The sequence below is a fragment of the Elephantulus edwardii genome, unplaced genomic scaffold (genome assembly GCF_000299155.1).
Source record: "Elephantulus edwardii isolate Elephantulus edwardi_28Jun2011 unplaced genomic scaffold, EleEdw1.0 scaffold00086, whole genome shotgun sequence".
Taxonomy (NCBI): Eukaryota; Metazoa; Chordata; class Mammalia; order Macroscelidea; family Macroscelididae; genus Elephantulus; species Elephantulus edwardii.
Window position 1 is genome coordinate 8,441,855 of NW_006399836.1, and position 10,548 is coordinate 8,452,402.

A 10,548-nucleotide genomic window follows, 5' to 3' on the forward strand; every position below is an offset into this window, starting at 1 on the left:
AATCCACCAGCTGCTCCGCAGAAGAAAGGCTATCTCCTCCGGTTCGATTTGTTATTATGTGCCGTCGGGTCAGAACCGACTCAGAGCTGACCCGCGAGTGATCTGTTGTTGTTGATTGCCTTCGAGTCGAGCACGACTCATAGCGACCCTAGAACAAAAGACCTGAAGCCTCTCTACAGCTATCGACGTTTAGCAAAGTTCATAGAGTTGCTGGAGTCATGTGGTTTAGGAAGTGGATGCCACTGCTGCTTCCAAACCTGTCATAGAATGTTAGTGGTTGAGTCGCCTGGGAGCAGCTCTGAACCCTGCCCTGTCCTGAGCCAGTCTCACTAATTCTGACACACCAACCCCCATCGCCCCAGATACTGTATCCATCTCATCTCATCTCATCTCATCTCTTCTGGGGTCTCTCTCTCCTGCGCTGTTCCTCCACCCTTCCAAGCATGATGCCCTTCTCCAAGGACCAATCTCTCCTGGCCACGTGCCCAAAGTATGCGAGACTGAGCTTCAAAATCCCAGCCTTCAAGGAGAGACTCGGTTTCACCCTCTCCAAGACAGACCTATTTGTTTTCTTGGCAGTCCATAGTATGTTCAAGACTCTTCTCCAGCACCACAATTTGAAAGCATCTCTCAGAAAACCCAATGTTGTTGTTATGTGCCGTCGAGTCGCCTGCAACTCATAGCGACCCTATGTACAACAGCCCTAAACTCTGCTCTGTCCTGTGCCAATCGCACTGTCTCTGACACACCCATCCCAATTACCCCAGTCACTGAATCAATCCACCTCATAGAGGGCCTTCCTCTCCTGCGCCGTCCCTCCACCCTCCCAAGCATGATGTCCCCCTCTAAGGTCCAGTGTCTCCTCACAACATGTCCAAAGTAAGTTAGACGGAGCCTCAGAATCCTTGCCTCCAAGGAGCCACCCGGTTTAACCCAATAGAGAGTCAATTACAAGTTGGATCCATCGGACACAAATGTTATGTGCCATGGAGTCTCCTGAGACTCATAGCTACCCTACGTACAACAGCTCTCAAACCTGTTCTATCCTGAGCCAACCTTATTGTCTCTGACACACCTACCCCATTACCCCAGTCACTGAGCCAATCTATCTCATCGAGGGTCTTCATCTCTTCTGTTGTCCCTTCACCCTCCCAAGCATGATGTCCCTCTCCAAGGACTGGTCTCTTCTTGCAACATGTCCAAAGTATGTCAGACAGAGCTCCTGAAACCTTACCTGATTTCACCCTCTCCAGGTCAAACTGTTTGTTGTCCTAGCAGTCCATGGCATGTTCAAGACCAGCATCACAACTCAAAGGCATCGATTCTTCTTCTGTCAGCCTTAATCATTATCCAGCTTTCTGATACATAGCAAGTAATTGCGAAGACCATGACCAGGATCAGGCACACCTTAGACTCTAGACTGACATCGTTGCTTTTCAGTACTCTGGAGAGGTCCCTGACAGCAGAATTTCCCAGTGCAATTCATCTTTTGATTTCCTGGCAGCTGGTACCAACAGTGTTGATTGTGGAGCCAAGCAAGCTGAAGCTGTTAATAATTTCAGTCTCTATCATAATGCTTCCAATTGGCCTAGTGGTGAGAAAGATATATATAATTTTATTAGAGTGTGTGTGTGTGTGTGTGTGTGTGTGTGTGTGTGTGTGTGTGCTGTCAAATTGGATCTGACTGGTACAGGAGGAGATTGCCCCTCCTTCTCCAGCAGAGAGAATCTTTGTTTTCTTGATGTTGAACTTCCACATTTTGAGTCTCAGACTTCTGATACCCAAATCTGATACCCTTTACTCATGACTTGCTGAAATGAGGGTTATTGTTGTGTACCGTCGAGTTGGAACTGAGCCATAGCTGATCCTCCAGCAGGTTTTCAGAGGCAGTTAATCACGTGAGAGGAGATTGCCTGTCTTTCGCCCACGGAGTAGCCGATGAATTTGAACCACATGCCTTCAGGATTGCAGCACAGCTTCTTGCTACTAGGCCAGTAGAGCTCTGAAATGAGGGTAAGGATCCTATATTCAATGGGTCTGTTACTAAGGACAATCAGATTAGTCAGCTTCCCTTTATGTGCCTCAGTTTCCCCAAATACCAACTAAAGAATATAGCTGGATGTTTCCCATCATCCCTCCTAGTCCTCTTAGACTGTGTGATTTGGGGAGAGATTCCTCACACCTCTTTCCTTTGTGCCAAGCCTCCATTGCTGTCTTTGCTGCAGAGGGCAGCTCCCTGGAGGAGGCTGGTTCTCTCCCCACCTCATCTAAGCAGCATGAGCCCAGCCCTTCCTGGCTTCACTGCCCAGCTGCCCAGGGACCGAGGAGGAAGGGGAGAGGAAAGAAGGTGGTTCTCTATCCCAAGCTCGGTGGAAGCCCTAGCTGTTCCCTCCTTAGGGAACTAACCTGAGTCGGCGGATTCACTTCTCAGCCCTTCGGATCCCCTCCCCCTGGTGAGAAGGTTTAAAGCTCAGCCCAGCCCTCCCGGGAGAGAACAAGTGTGGTCAGCCACAGTTTTCAGGACACAGGCTCAGACAAGCAGCTTCCTTTCTTGGTGGCCAGTGGCCGGACTGGGGCTGGGACCCCGCCTGGGACCCCGCCCTCCTCCTTGGGGCCATAATCCATGGGTTCATCCATGAGACTAAGACCTTCAGGTCTCTGAAACCACTGAGCCCTATGTTTCAAGCATAATTTCTGGTTTGTTTGGTGTTTTATAAAGTAACCTTTTCCATCTCAGATACTTTAAGGTAAATTGTGGCTCTCCCCTCCTCCCTCCACCAGGGTCACTGGAGTTCAAGCCCGGACTCTGCCTTTGTGTAGCTGGGGTACTTTGGGCGATAGTGGTCCCTCTTAAAATGGTATTCATAAAAATGACGACAGACGAGAAGAGAGGGGAGGCGAAGGTGGTCTGCAAAGTGGTTTAGGCGGCACACGGGTCTGAGCTAGCAACTGTCATTCCTTATCATTTTACCCAATCCCTTCAGGATGGCACATTTGAGGGGCCTCAGGGCGCTCAGTCCCCTGCATCAGATACATCAAGAAGGGACATCCCAGCGAGAAGAGGGGAAGGGGGCACAGGCAGAGGGCACAGCCGTCTGTACCGCCCAGGTCCAGGACCTGGGAGCTGTGTGGGTGTGGGGAGCACACCCTGCCCTGGGGGGAGCATCCTCTGCAGAGCTCAGGCTGGGTCCACGTCCCGCATTCCCGGGGAAGTGCTGCCACCCAGTGGCCGCGAAGACGCATCTCAGAGGATGCCAGCACATCCACCCTCTTGATACCATGGTTTAGTCACCATTGGTTCTGAGGCTGTAATTACCAGGGAGAGGAGACTGCTCACCCTTCTCCCAGGGAATCACTGCTGGATCTAAACCTCTGGAAATGCACAGCCTCTGGATTAACAGCAACAGCTCTGTAAGAACGTCTGCCACTATCCTGTCCTCTCAGCTTGGGGCTGGCTGGCGAGACCAGGCGTCTTTGCAGGCGGTGGATGAGTGACTGGTGAGGCTGGTCATGTGCTGTCCTCAGCCACTGCTGCCACCCCAGCACATGGCCTGAAATGCTCACTCTTTGAGTCACTGTCCGGCTTCAAAGGTTCCCCCCCACCCCCCGTAAAGGTCAAGAAACCAGGAGTGGGACGATGGAATTTGACTCCATTCAGCAAAGGCAAGAGATTGTAATGAGATCCCACAAAAGAATCCTAATCAAAAGGGGAGGAATGCAGAACAGGATTTCAAATCCTCGTGACATTTTTGTGGGACCCTGCAGGCTAGATGAACCTACAAAAGTGTTGTTCTGAAATCATCTTTACACATTAAATCCCCTGAATCTTATTAAAACCAAACAATGATTTAACTTACTGAGTAAGACCTGCCTGGAGCACTTTGCCCTTTTCAGGTCTGTCTACGTGAGATAGAGAGAGCTCTGGTGGCAGCAAGCAGAGCACTGCTAGCTCAAGGCCACCCCTCTCTGCGGTTCAAGTCCACCAGTGGGCCCACGAGAGAAAGCTGGGCAGGCTCCTCAGAAACCCGGTGGAGCGAAAGCCCTGAGTCGACTCCCACTCAAGGGCAATGAGTGAACATATGACAGCATATGGCAAAAGCAACTGGAGAGGTGGGATAGACTCTTAGAAGCCAGGGAGTCTGTGTTAATGGGGAGAGGGGGAAACGCTCGGAAAAGATGAATGGTGATGGTTAACAACTAGGGGAGTGCAGTTAATGCCATGGAATTGGGCACAGACACTCTGCTGTAGGTTTTGCTGTGTGTATTCTTGACAACAAAATAAGTAAAAGTTTTTAAAAGAGGCTGTAGTGATGATGACGACTCATAACTGACCCTCCAGTGGGTTTTCAGAGGCAGTTAATCGCATGGGAGGAGACTGCCCATCCTTCTTCCACGGACCAGCTAGTGGATTCGAACCGTGTGCCTCCTGGACTGCAGTGCAGTTTCTTACCTCTAACAGCAACAAAGACATATGTGGAATGTGGAATGATCTCCCAGAAGCACACACATCTCTGTCTTATAAAAAGTTCAGCTAGAATGCTCCTTCGAAGCAAGAACAGTGAAACTTTGTCTCACATGGTGTGGACATGTTATTGAGAGGAACAAGTCCGTGGAGAAGGTCGTCGTGCTTGGTAAAGTCGGTCGGCCAGGAAAGAGCAAGACCCTCAATGAGATGCACTGACCCAGCAGTGTAAACAGTGGCTTCAAACAGCAGCGATTGTTTGAGGATGGTGTACAAATAGTTGTGATGAATCAGAACGTGCTGGATGACATCTAACAATTTACTGAGCATCTGCTATGTCCGAGGCCCTGTGCTAAGTGGTTTCCATTCATTATCTCAGGTGGACCGACCAGCAGTCCTTAGAGATGGGTACTTCTCATTCACTTACTCATGTTTATTGAGCTCCTTCTATCTCTGAGGGTTAGAATATATACAGGGAGATGAGGTGGGGATGGGGATGGAGGTCTCCCTAAGGAAGTGACTGGAGACTCCCATGTGGACACCAGTTTACAGGGGCCTGGGGTGGCATGTCCCTTGGGAACGTATGAGAGGCGAGGAAAGGCTCACCCAGTGCACTGAGAGGGAGATGAGCAATGGTCCTTGGGCCAAATTTCGCTCTCCATACCCCCACTTCACAGATGAGGAAACTGAGGCCCGAAAAGGGCCACGGCATCTCCCAGAAACCCAGATGTGTGTGACTCAGAGCTCACTCCATGACCACTGTGCCTTCTGGGCTGTGTCAACCTCACTGGCAGACTGACGCCCCACTTCAGAGTATGGGATGAGAGCCCAGTAGGAGACCCTGTGAGTGTAGACTCCTGTGGTGCTGGTGAGGGCATGAGGTAGGGCACAGGCTCCTGTGACAGGAGACCCACCAGCTGTGTGAACCTGGGGATGTCTTGATCTCCAGGTAAGAGTTCGAGTACAAGTCCCATAAGGACAAATACTGTATAAGACCATTATTGTAGAATGTGTATGAGGATCCGAGGGGGGGAGCAGACGGGTGAGGATGGGCGGGGGGGGGGAAGGGTGGAGTTAATCATAGAATCGCAAAACTTGATGGGTGGAGGGAGGGGTGGGTAAAGGGAACGGGAAAGCTCTGGTGTGAAAAACAATGTATACAAACTTTGTAAGTAAGCCAGTATAAAATAAAAATTTTGTTTTTTTAAAAAAAAGTCTGAGTACATGTTTTAAGATGTAAGCCCAGGACATAAGCCTTCCCCCATCATACCCTCACACATAGGTCCTTATGTGACCTGAAGTCCCTGAGATCTAGGCTTACCAATTCATTCAGCACATTCATGGTCTGTTCCAGGGCCTCTTACTGACCCTAGAACATGCTGGAATATTCCCATCTCAGGGCTGTTAGTTGTGTGGTTCCCTCTGCTGGGGACCCTGTTCCCCAGCTCTACTCACTCCCTTCACCCAAATCTCTGCTCGCATGTGACTCCTGGGAGGAGCCCTCCTGACTGACGCATCTCCCTTGATGGGTATCTCCGTGGCATCTTCTCAATTTTCCTCTTGGTCCAGGACATAGTTTGGGATTGAGCCCTTGTTTGTTTGCGTGTTAACCAGCTTCTTGTCTGTCCCCACCAGTCTGCATGCCCCCCATGAACAGGAACCCATCCTGGCCCGGTCACATCCCTGTCACTAGCTTGGCATGTGGTAACAGTGTTGAATGAATGAATAGCTTCCAGTGAAAGTGAAGTGAGCTGTCAGAGAGCAAGCAGTGGCCAGAGATGGTGGAGTCCTCAGATCCCAGAATCAGGACCTGGGGCTCTGAACTGCCCGGCACTTGGGGAGCCATGGGAGAACTCCTGAGTAGGGGAGGGACAGAATGATCAGATCAGTATATTGGTTGGAACTCCCAAATTGCTGCAGAAGATCAAATACTGCAGCCTTCAATATGAATTGCTTGTCAACATAAAAAAAGTATAAATTATCACCAGTGGACTGATAGACAACATCATAATAGATGGAGAAAAGACTGAAACTGTTAACAACTTCATCATACGTGGATCCACAATAAATACACTTGGTGCCAACATTCTGTCTGCTGGATCAGGAGATCTGGAGACATAGTGTACTGGTAAAGTCCCCAGTCAGAGACCTCTTCAAATTACAATTTGGAGCAATGATGTTAGCTCAAGGACTAAGGTGCACCTGATTCTGACCAACCAGTACTTTTCAAGTACTTGTTATGCATCTGAGAGCTGGACAATGGACAATGAATAGAGCATAGAAGAAAAATGGATGCCTTTGAATTGTGGTGTTGGAGAAGAGTACGGAATATCCTATGGACGGCCAAAAGAGCAAACAGATATGTCTTGGAGAAAGTACAGCCAGAGTGCTCCCTGGAGGAAAAGAGGGTGAGACTTGGTCTCACATACATGTTGCTAGTAGAGGCTATTCCTTGGAGAAGGACATCATACGTGGAAAGGTTGAGGGATGGCAAAGGAGAAGACCTCCAACCAGGTGGGTTGACACAGTGACTGCAGCAATGGCCTCAAGTGTGTCAGAAATCATGAGGATGGCACAGGATAGGACTGGGATCAGATCTATTGATCATAGGGTCACTGTGAGTTATACTGATTCAGCAGCTGCTATTAACAAAAGGCTTGTCAGTGGAGGTGCGCCATGCGTGTCTGGGACCAGGTCTCTTTAGGGACCAGAAAGTATCTCCCAACAGTCTGGCAGTGAGTGGAGCGGGTCCGGGAGAAGGTTAATGCTGCTCAGAGACCCTCCTATCCTTCCCAAGGCCAGACCCCAGTGAATGGTAGACCCCTTGGCCTCTGGGCCCCTTGTTGTGCAGAGAAACTGTCTCCTCTCTTCCTCTCGCCTCCCCCACTCACTGCCTCTGGCCAGAGGTGGGCTGTGGGCTTCACTAGAGGTTGGGTCCCCCCAAAGCAGCTCTATTCCTGGCTCTTCCTAGCATGTAATGGGCTGACCCCCTGACCCTGCCTCCTCCCCTCCACCTCCAGCGCTCTGCCCCCCGGGGTTAGGTCAGTGATGAAAGGCTGGGGAGCGAGGGTGGTGGGCTCAGCTCGGGGAGAAGAGGGACAGTGCCCGATTGTTCCCAGCTGGCAGCTCAGGGCTCTTGCTCTCCTCCCCCCACCCCCACACCCCTCTGCCTGTCTTCTCGCCTCTTTTTTTCCTTTCTCTCTTCCTCCCTGTCAGAGGTTCTTAAACTCTCAACTGGGAAGTTCTCACACACTCCTGGCCCCGAGATGCTGAGCCACAGGCCCTGCACAAGAACCTATGGCTGAGACAAGGGCCAGGGGGCTGGAGGAGACCATGTGGAAAGAGCCAATGAGTGGACACAGAAGACTGTGGTGACCTCGGGGACGAAATGGGGGCTCAGAGATCTGAGAGCGAGGCCGGCCCATGAGGGGCCCGGAGGATGACACGTGAACACAAATGTGCATGCATCCTGCCCTCCTCCCCTGTGGTCTGCCATGTCCCCGCCCATCAGGACCCACGTTTACGGGTCTGTTCTGACCCATTTCTAGGTGTCATCTCTGCACCATTAGGCTCCAAACGGGCCCGGTTCCTACAGCTTTAGAAAAATGCCTCGGTGTTGGTGGGGGAATTCTTCCTGATTCTCCTTTAGAAGCATCTCAGCTATTCTTAGTGATTTGCCCTTTCTTACTTTCTGAAGAATCATCTTGACAAGCTCCACAAAAAACCCGGTTGGGGTTCTGATCAGGATTGCACTGACTCTAAACACCAACCTGGGAAAAGCAGACATGGAACCTCTCCATGCACGCTAATGGCTGTCTTTCTCTGTTTCTTTTGGTGTTTGACTTTGATGTTGGTACTGCTATAGGAACCAACCTGACCTACGGCAAGTTTTAGAAGCTGTAAATTACACAGGAGGAGACTGCTCATCTTTCTCCCAAGAAGCAGCTGGTAAATTCAAACTGTCTACCTTTGGGGTGGCAGGGTAACTCCTTACCCACAAGATTGCTATATAACTCCCAGTTTAACTTTATATAGTAAGGAAAATCTCAAATGCGCAGAATTGGGAAAAAATAACAAAAGCCTTTTGCCCAGCACCAAGCTTCACCATTAGCACTGGTGTTCACTATTTGAGCCCGGCGGTTATTGTGTGTCCTCGAGTTGGAACCAACCCACGGCAGACCCTCCAGCAGGTTTTCAGAAGCAGTTTAACAGATGGGAAGAGATTGCCCATCTTTCTCCTGTGGAGCAGCCAGTGGATTTGAACTGAGTGCCTTTGAGTTGACAGCGCAACTTCTTTCACCACTAAGCCACCAGGCCCATCCCCACAATTATGCCACAGTCCTCTTTACTGTAAACAAAGTAAAAGTTGAGTGTCTTCTTTAATGCCTTCCAATGAAGCTTTTTATTTTTAAAATAATTATGGTTTCACCAGAAGTTGCAAAAATAGTACAGAAAGGTCCCATGAACTCTTCACCCAGTTTCTCCCAATGCTAACATTTGATGTAACTAAAACCGTCAAAACCTGAAGACTGGCGAGGTAGAGACGTTCTTTAGATTTAACTATCTCAGGAGTGGCATCCACCTCCTGAACAACACGCCTCTGGAAACTATGAACTTTGAGAAATGTCAATAGTTATAGAAAGGCGTCTGGCCTTTAATTCATAGAGTCGTGCTCGACTCAGTGGTAATCAACAACATTCATTTATATGTGTGTGTAGTTGTACATAATTTTATTACATATAGATTCAACTATCACTACACATATCCTCATACGACTTGTTCATAGTCACACCTCCCCACTCTCTAATCCCTGTTGTTGTTGTGTGCCGACAAGTCAGAGCTGACTCACACCTGAATCTCCAATGGGTTTTCAGAGACAGTAAGTTTCACAGGAGGAGATCGCCCATCTCTCTCCTATGTAGCAACTGGTGGGTTCAAACCACATGCCTTCAGGTTGGCAGCACAGCTCCTTACCACTAGGCCACCAGAGCTCCCTTTCTCTAGCCCCTAGAAACCACTGATCTGTTCTCCATTTCTAGGATGTAGTCAGTGTGAGGTCATATGGAAATGGGATCACACAGTATCTTTTGAGATAGGGTAGATTTTTTTATTAGTTTTAATGAACATTTACAGATATTTTGGATTTCCATTCATTCATTGTTGCACTTTTCTCCCTACGCACCCCTCCCCCGCAGTTTGCTCTACTCTTTGAAAAATAAAAGAAAAATTCATCCATTGGTATACACTCCCCCTGACCTGAGTACACTCAACTAGGCAACCTTCATTCTGGACTCTTATGATAACCATAATACCCTATCATATATCTCATTTAACCTGTTCTCTCCCTCAACTGTTTCAATGCAGTATGCATAATTTAGAGATAGGGTAGAATTTTTTAAACTGACTTTTAATTCCTTTGAATTCAAGTTGTCAGCCGGTTCATTATTTTTTAAATTTTTAAAAAAATTTTATTATTTTTGTGTGCGTGTACCGTCAAATCAGATCTGACTGGTACAGGAGGAGATTGTCCCTCCTTCCCCGGCAAAGCATCTGGTGGATTCGAACCATTTGCTTCTGGGATTGTAGTTGCAGCTCCTTGCCACTAGGCCACCAGAGCTCCCTCATTATTTTTTTTTGTAAGTAGAATTATGTATGCTACAGACATACTAGTTTGTTTAACCATTCATCTTCTGAAGAGCATTTGAGTTATTTGGAATTTTGTACAACTTTTTGGATATTACAAAGAAGATTGTCATAATATAAATTTTCATCTCTTTGGGCTAAATGCCCACTCTAGCTGCACTTTCTCCAAGACAGAGACACTCATAGCATCTACATGTCAATATGGCATTTTCTTTTCCAATCCCTGTAACTTAGTGTTTTTTTTATGTTCAACATTAAGAAAACAAAGATTCTCACCACTGGGCCTATTGGCAGCATCATGATAGATGGTGGAAGAGACTGAGATTGTTAACAGCTTTAGTTTGCCTGGCTCCAGTCAACATTCTTGGTACTAGCATCCAGGAAATCAAGAGACAAATTGCATTAGGAAAGTTGGCTGTGAGGGACCTCTCCAAAGTACTGAA